This window comes from Propithecus coquereli, unplaced genomic scaffold, assembly GCF_000956105.1.
Source record: "Propithecus coquereli isolate 6110/MARCELLA unplaced genomic scaffold, Pcoq_1.0 Scaffold71, whole genome shotgun sequence".
NCBI classification, from domain to species: domain Eukaryota; kingdom Metazoa; phylum Chordata; class Mammalia; order Primates; family Indriidae; genus Propithecus; species Propithecus coquereli.
Genome location: NW_012153174.1, coordinates 11,157,988 through 11,171,356, shown reverse-complemented (window position 1 = coordinate 11,171,356; position 13,369 = coordinate 11,157,988).

Genomic DNA, 13,369 nt, shown 5'->3' with positions numbered 1-13,369 from the left:
AAGGTGCTACAGGAACGAAAGAGGAATAACACATGTCAATCCCTACTCGCCATCACCACCGCTGACATGAAAAATACTGCCCTTCATTATAGTGAGAGGAAAGTATGCTACTGAACTAGAAATTCATTTGCTGACATTCCTAGGAATAAAAACAGAGACCAATTTCAACAGAAATGCAAATCAACACGTTTTAGAGGAAAGATCTCTCTGAAAAAAATATTGAAACAGAAGGAAACAGTACAACATTCAAACCTGAATTAAACAAGCACTCAAACATTCAAACAAGCACTTGAAAAATCTAAAAAGCCCACCTATCATCAGAAATTAAGAAAAGAGGAGGAAGACTCAGATGAAGATGAAGAAGATGGAGATGGAAATGGAGAAGGAGAAAGAAAGGGCAGCAATGAAAGTTGACTAAACTGAATAAATAATGTAAAATTGAAGAATAAATTGCTATGTGCCAAGGGATGTTAGATTTACTTTGCTAGGCAGTAGATCATGGAGAATTTCTGTATGCTTACTGTGGGAGTATGAGCTGTGCAACCGTTTTGGATAGCAGTTTGGCACTGTCTGTTAGAATTGGAGATATGCGTATGGGTGCATGTCATAAAGAAATGCTCTAAGCTCATTATGGGCATATGAATTTTCCATCTATTTTGGACAGCAGTTTGACATTAGCTATTAAAATTAAAGATAGTGTACTCTGCACCCAGCATTCGTAGCTCTAGGTTGGCAGATTCTAGAGCAGGGATCTGCAAACCACAGCCTGTCTGCCAAATCTGACCTGCTGCCTGAATTTGTATATAAAGTTTTACTGGAACATAACTGTGTCCATTTGTTTATGTGTGTCTATGAATGCTTCCAAAAAGAGCCTACAGTTTGTAAAAGAACCCACAGTTGTCCCTCAAAGCTGAAAATATTTACTATCTGGCCCTTCATGGTAAAAATTTGCTAATGCCTAGTCTAGAGAAATTCTTGTGCATATGAAAAAACATGTATGAGAATGTTCATAGCCTGAAAGCTGAAAACCTCACAAATATTCATCACCAGTGTAATAGAAAACGAAATCAGGATAGTTTAGTGGATGCTGGACTACCGCACAGCAAAGAAAATGGAGGAGGTACAGATGTGTGCAGTGACAGGGCTGTATCTTTGCACAAACTGAGTGAAATGGAGGAAGTGTGAACACTATGCTTCCACTTGTGCCCAGGTTAAAACATTCAAAACTAAACTATGTGCAGCCTGGGGCAGCAGTGGGGAACCTTTTCATGTTGGAAGGCTGCATTAATTTAGCCATAATCATATGAGGCCACATTCAAGAAACTTCATTTAGATATACTTAATGTACATTATTTTCTGAAAGTTTAACTATTATGTATTTAATAATTTCAAATAAGGAAAATTGTTTGTTAGTTTTAAAGTTAACTAACATTTTAATGACTTTGTTGTGTCTGTTTTTTGTTGGAAAGTTTTTGAATATTCGGTTGTGGCATGGAGATCCGCAGTTTCAGTTGATCCTCTAGATGGGTGTCAGTCATTTGTGCCCTTAAGGGCATCTTGATTTGGGTTAGGTAGGAGAATGTAGATTCGCAGCAATAAGTGATTGAAAAGCAAGAAAGCATTTTTGAGGCATCTTGCTGAAGGTGTGGGTATTCTACTACATTTTTCCATATTTCAATTGAATCTTTCTTAGCATCAAACAATGACTTTAAAATGTCATCTACTGAGAGTTCAGTCAATTTCATCTGTAGCTCTTTAGGTGCCTTGGTGACATCAACTAGGTGAGGCTGAAATGCTAATTTGAGTGTGATGTCATGATTCTCAAAGCCAGTGAACCTTTCATTGTGTTCTCCAATTAATAGGTCTATAACACCTGAGTATTCTTGAAATGATTCACATATACCTGCTCATCGATGACTTTTGATAACTGGGGAATATGTTCATCAGAAATTTTCTTTTGAAGAAGAAGTATTTTGAAAAAAGATAGCTTTTTTTCCCAAAATGCTTAGATTTTTTTGCCAAATGTCATATATAGACTTAGTTTTACCTTGCAAAGAAATATTCAAGTCATTTTAATTTGAAATGATATCACACATTAATGCTGCATTGCTATAAAAATCTTATTTCAATAATTCACATTGCTGATTCTGTTGTTCATAAAATTCACTATCTATTCTCACAGAGATAAAATTTTGGCTAATGTGTTCCTGCAACAGCCAATGCACTTTAGAATGATATGGCAAAACCACACTGAAAACCTTATGGTTCAACTTTAGCATGTTATGAAACTGATGATGCTGTGTTGCATTTGCACAGATATAGTTAACAATACTTATAACTTATTGCAAAGTGTCACTTAAAATAGTAGCTGTAGGGCAGAGATTTTCCTGATGCAAGATACAATGAAAAGAAATGAGAGCATCTGGATCTGTTAATACTTTTTTTATCTGTGCAATAAACCCGTCATGTTTTCCTGTCATGGAAGGTGCATCGTCTGTACATACACTCACTAAATTTACCAAATTCAGTCAAACTTCACGACATTTACCTTGAAAGTTGTTGAAGATATCTATTCCCCATGTTCTATTTGCAAGAGTGCCCAAAGCGAGTAACTCACTGTGGCAAAGAAAGTCTTCTGTTATAACCCGAATGAGATGATATAAAACCTGTGCCAAGTGAGTAGTATCAGTTGATTCATCCAAAGCAATTGAATGATATATATTTTTCTTTTGAAGTATTGGATGAAGTTGTTCTGTTAAGGTGAAGGTTAATTCATGCTGCCAATCAGTTATGGTTCTCCTTGAAAGAGTCAGTTGTTTGTACTTTGAAATGTTATCAGGGTCTAAGCATCCTATAACTTTGACAATGCATTCTTTCACAATTTCTACATCACTGAATCGCTTCCCTTTTTTCCTGATTATATAAGCTACTTTTCAAATTGCTTCAGTGGCATTACATGCAGGTCTTATTGCTGCTTGAAAGAATTGTCTTTGCTTTTGCTTTTCATCTTTTAATTTCTGCAATACAACTATCCCTTTAATTAAAATATTCGTGGTCCTTATGAGTGTTATAATGCTGATGACCATTGAATTCCTTTAATGTTGATATTGCAGTACCACAAAGCAAGCAAATCGTCTTATCTTTAGCAGAAACAAGATAATATTGCAATTCCCAATCCTCATTGAAAAATCCGTTTTCTTCCTTCAGCATTCTCTTGGTCTTCTTTGACATGATAGGCTGTTAAGTAGACAGAATTAAAAAATACTGTCAAGCTGAGTAACTATTCCCAAATTCCACTTCAAAAAGAAACACAGTGCAACCTTTTCAAAAAGCTGATAACAGACTGGCCAACTCGACCCCCATAAACTCTCACCAACCAGCCTCATGCAGTATGGCGCCAGTCAGGCAGGAGAAGCTAGAACTAAATCAGGAGTGTAGCAGCCGTCAATTTAGCCCTTATGGCCTAATGTTCTAATTGTGCCAGTCAATCTGGGAGGATTATTTCTTTGAAACTTCTTTTATTCTTTGGTATTTTAAATATGTTCATTTTAAAAATGAAACAAAAATATAAAAGATGAACAAAAATGTATTAATAAAAATAAAAGGATTTGTTCTGTAAAATTTGAATTCAGTCAAAAGGCCACACGTAAGAACTTAGAAGGCCACATGTGGCCTTAAAGGGCCAGGTTCTCCACCCCTGGTCTAGGTAATCATGTGCATGAAATAAAATGATAGCATAAAGCAAGGGACAGGTTAAGTTGGTGTCATGTTTACCATTAGGGAAATAAAACACAATCAGGGTGGCTTCTACCAGTAGTGATCAGAGGTGGTGAGTCCAAAGCTGTTTGTCTTATAATCAGCATTTGCATTGTGTGTGTTTTGCTTGTTTGTTGTTTAGTTTTAAAAAATCACTTCAAATTCCAGATAAAATGCTCATTGGCTTTTTAGCAAGAGAACATTTATCTAACACTTACTATCTCATCATCTCCACAAATTATGTTTTCACTTTGACATTTTAGCGGATGTGGCATACTCACACAGAAATTTTTAGTGCTTAGTTAATTTGTTTATATTTTCTACATGCTCTGAAAGAATTAGTTGGATGCATTCATATATATTAATATAGACACACTCATACATAGAAACACTGTTATATTTCACATGCTTAGAGAATAATTATAAGGAATAACACAGTGGACAGTGCATATTTGGTGTGAAATGTGCTTGGCTAGGTTACAGCTCTGCTCCCTGCCAGCTGGGTGATCCCGGTGCTTCCTTGACTCATTGCTTTTATCTCAGTTATTTTACCTGTGAAATGAAAAAATGCTAATGAAAGTATCACCTGTCCTTTTCGTGTGGTTAAAATAAAATAATGCCTCATAGTCATCTATATGAGGAATATTTTCAGTGTCACTTCCAGTCTCAGACATGTGTCTGTCTCTGTTCCAGGTTGTACGGCACCCCAGGTGACACTGACTTCTGGCCCGCCCTTGTGGTTGAAGACCCCATCCCTGGTACGAGAGCGGGACCGACACTTATGTGCCTGTTTGTTACCCGGTTTCAGTGGCTAAGAGATGGAGATAGGTGAACGATTATCTGTTACACTTGCTAAAGATTACAAAAGTTGTTTTTAGGACCCCAAATATATTAAATACATGTATAATACCATTATAGTGTGATTCCATATTTTCTATGATTTAAAATTTATTGAATATAATAAATAACAGATAGCATCTGGTCACAGAACTTTTATGACCACTGATGGTATCAGATAGCATTCCTTTTGTAAATCTTTGTGAGGAGAGGAGCAGAATGTCTCGAAAGGTGGTGGAAGCTAGTGGTTAAGGGGATGCGCACTGGACTCCCCCACCAGTGTTGGAATCTGAGCACCACGACTTACAGCTGTTTAACTTGGGGAGTATATTCCTCTAAACCAGATTCTCATCTGTACAGTGTGCGTAACAGCAGTGCCGACTCCATAGAATTGCTGCAACCTTAAGTGATGCCAAGAGGGAAGGAGCTGATGCCACACTGAGACTCCTCCTTTCATGCTTACGTTCTCCTGGAGGAAGACCTGCTGCCCCTAGACCAGACCTCCTCATAAAGTCACGTGATGAGGGCATTTATGAGCGGAAACATAACTGGGCACTCTTCTCTAAAATGTCTTGGTTTATCTAAAGTGTTCATTTTACACAAATTGAATTTATGAAATTATGGTAAACACCTGGCTGTTGAATGTAAGCTAGTCATGTAATCTCTTTACTGTTCCAAGACTGGCCAAGTATAAAAAATCAAGAAACACAAACCTAAGCAGCCTCCCCTGAGATGGCACGTCCTCTCCTTTCACTTGGAGTCAGGTGTGTTCCAGAGCATGGTATCTCCTGGATCGTTAGTAAAGTGTAGTGTTGTCCACGCCAGTCCTGTTGGGTTAGGGCCCACTCGTATGATCTCATTTTACCTTAATTACCCTTTTAATGGTCCTATCTCCAAATATAGTCACCTTCCGAGGTACTGGGGCACATAGGACTTCAACATACAAATGTGGGGAGACACTGTTCAGCCCGTAATACCATGAGAGTGGCAGCAAGTTTTTTCATTTAGCATCTTAATTTCCCTTTGTATACCCAGCATGCAAAAGCGCTTGGCATGTGGCATTCAAATGTTTATTGAAGGAATGAACACAAAGGCTCACTTTAATAGCTGGTTTTTAACTATACCCTTTCATTTAAAATTGAATGTGTTTATTCTAATTAATAGATATAACAAAATTGTCTATATTAAATATCTAAAGCTCTGTTTCCTTTTTAGGTAAACTTGTCAATATTAAATTGTTGAGACAATTTCTAAGGGCACTCTATAGAGTTTAACTGTGAAAATGAGCTTTTTTTTACACAACTTTACACTACTTTGAATCATTTTGTAAAACTTGAATAGAAAGTGATAGTTCAAAAGCATGGAAATTTAGGAACTTTAGAAATATTGGAGGGAATTAAAAGTATACTTAGTTGAAGAACACACATAGTCCTTTCAATATGCTTCTTTTATGCTGAGATCTTTGCTCATTCTGACTGTTTGACATGCAGTGATTCTCAGGCCGCAGACCCACGACATTGTGCCTTTTTTGTTGACTATCAGGTTCTGGTAGGAAAACCCTGGGGTGTTTACCCCCATGCAACTCACTCAGCTGAAACAGGCATCACTGGGCCGTGTGCTTTGTGACAATGGTGACGACTTTCAGCAAGTCCAGGCAGATGTCTTTGTAAAGGCAGAAGACCCACAGGACTACGTGAGCTGCAGTGACATTCCCCCAGGTCGACTTGCGTGTGTGGCAAGATTGCTGTGAAGGTCAGGGAAAACATAATTGCTCAATCTGGATTTATGTGTGTACGCACTTGTATTATTTTCAGTCTCCAGGATTATGCAACTTAAGCAAAGATTCACAGAAAACAAAAAACCAAGAACACGAACTTTCCTGTTGGAAATCTGATGGACGTTGATGGGTAGACATCAGGAAGGACACAGTGACCTGTTTACCCGACCTCTTCTACCTCACACGGACTTTGCTGGAACGAAGGCAGGCTGGCAGGCGGAGCTGGTCTGTGCAGTCTTACTGCACTTCAGAAACCACGCCAAAGGCCACGCTCAGTCACGCAGTACTGAGTAGATCCACTCCTTGGGCGTCAGCTGGCCAGAGAGAAAGGAAAACTCACAGTAGCCTGGCTAACTTAGCCTGTGCTTTCTCCATGAGATCTTGCAGCAGTGTTCATGGGAAAAATGAGGAAATTTTGATAGAGTCGGATAAAAAACCTCTCCCTAGAGACACGATAGGATTTGTGGCATCTACAGTATCACCTATCATGAGCCAAACTTTCCCTTAGGAGCTTCCTAGACGTCTGCTTTGTCCTCACAATATCCCTTAAGAAATGTGGGTTCCTTTTGGATGAAAGTGTGGCTCAAAAACATTAGATGACTTGCTCAAAGTCCAAAAGTGGGTAAGTGGAGGATCTGGGACGGGGGGAGAAATGCACGGACTGCCAACACCAGGAAATGAACGAGGATGTGGTGGTTCTGAAGCAGAACATGCTGTTTTCACAGGTGAGCCGGTGTCTGTCAGGTGGCAGGATACATGGCTCCTCTGGGCGCCAATAACCTGCGGGCCACCGTGGCCTCATGCCTGTCACAAGTAGAGACCACAGGCCTGAAGCTCCGATGTTCTCCAGGAATGAAATGCTAGTTCCTGGTACAGAAGTCGTACTGGGGATGCGTGGGGCAGGGGAGGAAATCCCAAGCAACTGCTAGAAATACGAGAAAACATCAACACAATGACACCTGAGTTGTGGTTGCCTTTTCCTTTGTGGTGGCGCTTTGTGGAACAGAGGGAAAAGAAGTAATTTAGTACCACGGGGAAGGTGGTCTTCTCTTCCCCACCTCAAGTTCTTGGCGATTAGGTTCAGAAAGTATGAAATATGCCCAGCTCCCCGGGATGTGGCGAGCAGGGAGGCGGCATGGAACGGCCGCAGGCAGGCCTCTCAGCCGGGACGCGCCTGCCGAGTGCCGGGGAGAACAGAGCTTGCAGCAGGGCGCGGGCCACGCGGCCAGCGCTGCGCCCTGCACGGGAGCAGTGGCTCAGTCCGCAGAGGAAGGCTGCGCTCCCACTGTGCCCACGAGTAGCATTTCCCGGTGTTCTCACCTCTGGCCTGTGACAGGGGATTCCTGCAGACACCTATTTCATACAACTGTCACGAGTCTGTCAAGGCGGGTGTTCTTATTCCTGTTTTACATTTGGGGAAAACGAGGCTCCTGGGAGCTAAGTACATTTTCTAAGGTCACACAGCTGGAGTTCCCGGCACTTTCCTCCACGCCCACCGCCTGCCGGGGGCACCTGTGGACAGGCGCACGCGCAGAGCTTGAGCAGGTGCTCACTGCGGGCCACCCCCCCCCCATTGCCGTTGTTCCCCACCCGAGCACCCAGAGGAGCGACCCTCTGGGCGTTTAAGAGGCAACGCTTCTGTTACGGGTGATGTTTGTTACCGAAAATGCAATGCGAAGACTTAGCAGGCAAGGGCAGCGGAGGAGCCTGGGTTTGAGGCATTCTTATTATTCAGGTCTCCGGTCCCAATTAATAGTAAGAATACTCTTTCTCTGAGAGTGTCTCCAAAAACGTCTCTGGGAATTAATTAGCCGGTAGTAGACATAACACTACTAAGTCGGATAGAAAAATGCAGCGTTTTTTATTATGGCGCTGTCATTCTCAAAACCTTGCCTGGGCACATGGCAGACAACCCTTCCCTATACAAAGATGCTCAGAAGTCTTGTCAGTAGCAAAATCACCCAAAGGTATGAATACACCTAATGTGACTTCAATCATGATGTTTATAGTGAGAACTATTGAAAATGGATGCACACATATTTTTCAGTGTACTTTGTGACTAAGAAGCATGAATTTTTCAGAAAAACAAAAGACATTCTAATATGAGAAACTTTAAATGAAGGTGTTTAGTAACTGCTCAAAAGTGGACCACTTACTTATGGCATGAGCTTCTTTCACCTCCCAAGTAACAGAACTATTGCCATATGTAAATTAGGGGCCGAATGAATCAGTCATATCACAAAGGAACAAGTTTGTAGGCTGTGGCTCTCTAGTTTCAGACAGACATTTTAATGGCCTGACTAGATGCCATCCAGAAGTGCTTGTATCAGCCACATTGCGCCCACCCCGAGGCCTGAAGTTGTAAATTTCCGAAAGAGAAAAGGGTGTATCAAAGGACCTAGAAATTATCTTTACTACTCAGCACGCTTGTCTTTGTCATGTTTTCACTCATGTTGAAGATTTCTTCACTCTCATTTGCTAATCTTGTTCTTAGATAAAAATGAATAAAATGATGGTGTTTAAAGGATTTGTTTTAACTGACATTATCCTAGAGAAAAATATTCAAGCTTCGTTTGGGATTTAAGTGGCCACTCCAAGCAGTCCTAGTGGTTTATTTTGTTAGAAAAAAAGGTATTATTAAACTGACTCTCAACTCTTTATGTTACTTTTATAGAATAATTTTATTTTCAACAGGGCTGTTTAGTTCTGTTCCCTACTGGTTAATACTGATTATCAGCATATTCCAAATTTAACTACAATATTTTAGAATCCTGGAAAAATTTTTCTTCTCCTAAATGCACAAACATATTAAAATTAACTTTGAATCTATTCAGAATAGTGATAACGTAAATGCAATCAAGACTTGCATCGTTGTAAGTTGTTAACCTTGGTAGGTGGGAAGGCATAAGACCCAAAAAATGAGGCTGGGATTTGTGTCACTTACCAAAATGCTGTGGGTTCGTGTGGATGATGGAGCTGTGAAGAAATGTGGGGTGTGAAGGAATTGATTTGGTTTTTATTTCTCACGTCATTCATCACAGTCATTGAATTTGGTTTTCTACCTTTCTTACTCATGAATTTTAAGTTTCTCTTCACTGAAACTAGAGGCAATTCTAAAATAGCATGCTGTTTGTGTTTTTCTTTTTGCCCATAACTATTCTCATTATGTTGTTCATTTTTATTTTCTTCATACTTTATATAAATTCCTCTAAGTCATTCCATAAATCTACAATTAATTCCTTTTCATTAGTGCTTAGTGTTTAATGGATATGTTTGTATATACAAAAAATTTATGCAGTCATACTTTACATATCAGTGCTTATAGTTCCCTAGGCTAGATTCTTATATAATTCCAAAAGTGAAGTCACTAAGTTAAAGAATATAAGTTTTTTTCATTTAAAAGTGTTGTCAGATATATTTCTAAAAAGTTACACTTTACAATTCCATGAACAATTACATGAATACCCACTTCTCCACTTCTCACCAACAGTTGATGTTATAGCTCTTGGTTGTTTGATAGTCCAGTGAGGAAAAACTTAATTATCTCAAATTTATTTTCAATTTGCATTTCTGTATTGATGTGTTTGAACGTCTGTTTCCATGGTTGCTGGTTTGGGGATTTGCTCCTCTGTGCATCGTGTGTTTATAGTTGTCGTCATTTAGTCAATCCGTGTGAACTCTCCGCACTTTCTACCTGATAACAATGGTGCAAGTTACCATCCCAGGCTTGTCCCTGGATCGAAAAGGCTTTGTCACTGTACCCAGCAGCAGCATATTTGCTTTCTCGTACGTGGACTTTTTTATGCTGAGGTAGGTTCCTAGCAGCCCCTCCGTCCTTGTCTGTGACAGGAACGGCTGCTGCATCTCACCTGTGCTGCTGCTTCTGTGCACTGCCCACTCTCAGGTCTTGTGTGGAGACAACTTCATTAATGTGGGAACTTTCTTTGATTCAGTTACTTTGATTTACTCTTATTTAGAGCCATCTTCCACAGGTCAGCCTTATTAATTTTTTACATTATTTTCATATGCATTATATACATAAATATGTAAGGTGTATCATCTATATGTGTATACATGCATAGGTGTACACATGTATGTGTGTATATGTATTACTTGTGTAGGTATATGCACGTGTGGGTGTGTACACGTATAGGAATCTATATATATAAGTATATGTATGCATGGTTGTATATATATGCAGGTATGGGTGTGTACATGTATAGGTATGTGCATATATGTGTGTACATGTATAGGTGTACACATGTATGGGCATGTACATGCATGTATAGGTGTGTACATGTCTTGGCTTACACCTTATAAGTATACACATGTATAGGTGTGTGCGTATACAGGTGGAAGATGCTTGCCTTTACTCCTCAGCACTGTTTTCTCTTTCTTTTCCCTTTTTCTAAAGTGGTCTGTTCTGTTTCACTTATTATTTAGTTTTTCTTCAAGTAATGCTTTCAAATTGAGCACTTGCGTAAAATATTCTGCAAATTGTTTTCTATGTTCAAATATCTTTCTCCCTGAAAAGTGAAGGCCGTCGTACTTGTACGGTGTTCCCGGACTGTGGTCTCCTTCTTTCTCACTCTTTGTAAGTGTTCCTTCTCTGCTTTCTGGCTTCTGACATTGCAGTTACAAGGGGAGGTGCCAATCTGGTTTTTTCCTCCAGCTTAAATAGGTTTTCCTAATTCTTTATTGCTGGGATTCTGTAAGATCTTTTTTCTCTTTCTCAGAGTTTCAGAATTAGATCAGAATACACTTAATGTAACTTTTCTCATCAACCCAGTCTCGCACTTAGTGAGCAATTTCAATTCATAGATTTATATTTTTCTTCAGCAAAGGTAGCTCATATTTCCTTAACTATTGTTTATCTGTAAATATCCTTCAAATGTTTTTTTTCCTTTTGAAACATCCTTTATCTGAGTGTTTGGTCTCCAGGATCTATCCTCCAAATAAAACCCTCTTTTATTTTCCTTCATATTTCCACCCCTTTTATATCTTTGCTAAGTGTTCTGATATGTCTTTTGCTGATGACCACTAGCATCAAATTCACTAACCAGTCTCAACAAGGACCATCCTCCTTTACATTTATCTATTTAATTTTTTAGTTCCAACATCATCTGTATAAGCTTTAGGACATCTTCTCCTAGCATCTCCAGAGCCTTCAATCCCTGTATTAGTGTTATTATTTTAATCAGGTGTTCTGTCTTCTCCCTCCCATGGGCATGTTTGGACTGGGCATCCCCCTCCTCTCTCTGACTTGGGCCCCTTGAATGGACTGTGACTTTTTCTTTCCAGGATCGTGGGGTTTGGATCAGGTTGTTGAGGTTACCTCCATGGCAGAAACCTAGCGGAAGGGGACAGACTGGCAGAGCTGGGCTGTGACATCAGCCTCCCCCAAGATAGAACAGGTAGGCTGCCCACCTACTCAGCTCATTCTTGGCCTTTGGAGAAGTTGAGACTCCCAGCAAGCTTTGAGGGTGGAAGCTCTCAGGGCCACTCCAGAAATCCGAACACAAGCCCTTCCAGAGGTGAGCTGCCTGGGAGCAGCTCCGCAGGGCTGCAGACCCCTCAGGAGGATGCTGGGGCTGGCTCTTGCCCAGGCCTCGGTGCTGCCCTGTCCTTCCAAGCACACCGTGGCCTATGCATTCCTGTCCTCTGGGGTTGGAGGGGAGGGCCCCTCTTCGGGGTGCCCATCTTCAGGGCACTGTACTCCCCGAGTCCCCACGAGTTCCGTGTCCACATGCTGCAGTTTCTAAGATGAGGATTTCACTTTCCTCCTGCCTGTGGTTTAACTGCTTCTGATCAAGGTCTGGGCTCTTTGGGGAAATCACGGGTCTGTGAGCTTTCCTGTCTGACAGCACTGACCAGCATATCTGGCTGTTGAAGGTCACAGAAGGGCCTGTTCAGTCATTTTATGCACACTGTTGTGTGGACTGAAAATGTACTGAGGCAAGGTCTGAGAAAGCCAGTTTGATCTGCAGACAAAAGAAAACCTGGAATTCAGTCATAAATCATTGTTTTTTTTGGAAGAAGAAAAGAGCTCTTAGAAGGATCCTCAGGAGATACCTCAAGAAAAGAGTTAAAACAGATATTAACCGTTTATTGTGCCTCCCCCTACCCCCCCACCCCCGTCCTCTGCTCTGGGGAGAAAGAAGATGTAAATCTAATGCACTTTTAGCCCACGTCGTCTAAGAACCCATTTCATTGAAAGACAAGTTCTTAGGGTTCATTTTTAATCTTGTGCTAACATCCAATTTATCACATCAGGTTTCTATTTGTGGAGAAACATGGGATAATTCTAATTCTCCTTTGATTTGACATCACCTCTTATCCTTTGAAGATGGTTATCTTTTCTCCCACGAGTTCTTTCTTTCTTTCACACCAAACAGACACCCCCCAAACTTGTTGCTCCATGAATTAATATAAATATATTGGAGACAGGATATGTCTCAGGAGTTTTGCAGAGATTTGCCCTGAAGGAATATGTGCACTTGTTAGTTTGCATATCAAAAGCTGTTGCGCCTCAGGAGGGCATCTCTGAAAGACAGTAGCGGCTGTATCCCACAAGGTGCCACGTTTCTCAGACCTAAAGGTTTGGATTTGCTTTGTAAAGCAAAGCAGATCTGTTAAAAACTACAGGATGAGAGCTGACCACAGAGTGCCCGCCCCTAACAGCCGCCAGAACAGCCCACCTATGGCTAAAAGCAATTAGCCCAAGGGGCAGTTCCTGCTTAAAACTCCGGACTACCTGTCTCCATTCACGATAACCTGATAAAGAAAATATGGAGCCAATATATCTCTGTTTAACCCCTCTGTTAAGTGATAAATTTACCTTAGAACTTAGAAGTTAATCTTTGAAAGATTTTGTAACCATTTGTTCACATAGATAGAATTAGTTAAGGGATCTGTAGAAGCCTTTTGAAAAACTGTTAACCTAAGAGGAACTACCTGTTGTTATGTAAATCTGTTACCCCTGGCAACTGATCACTGTTA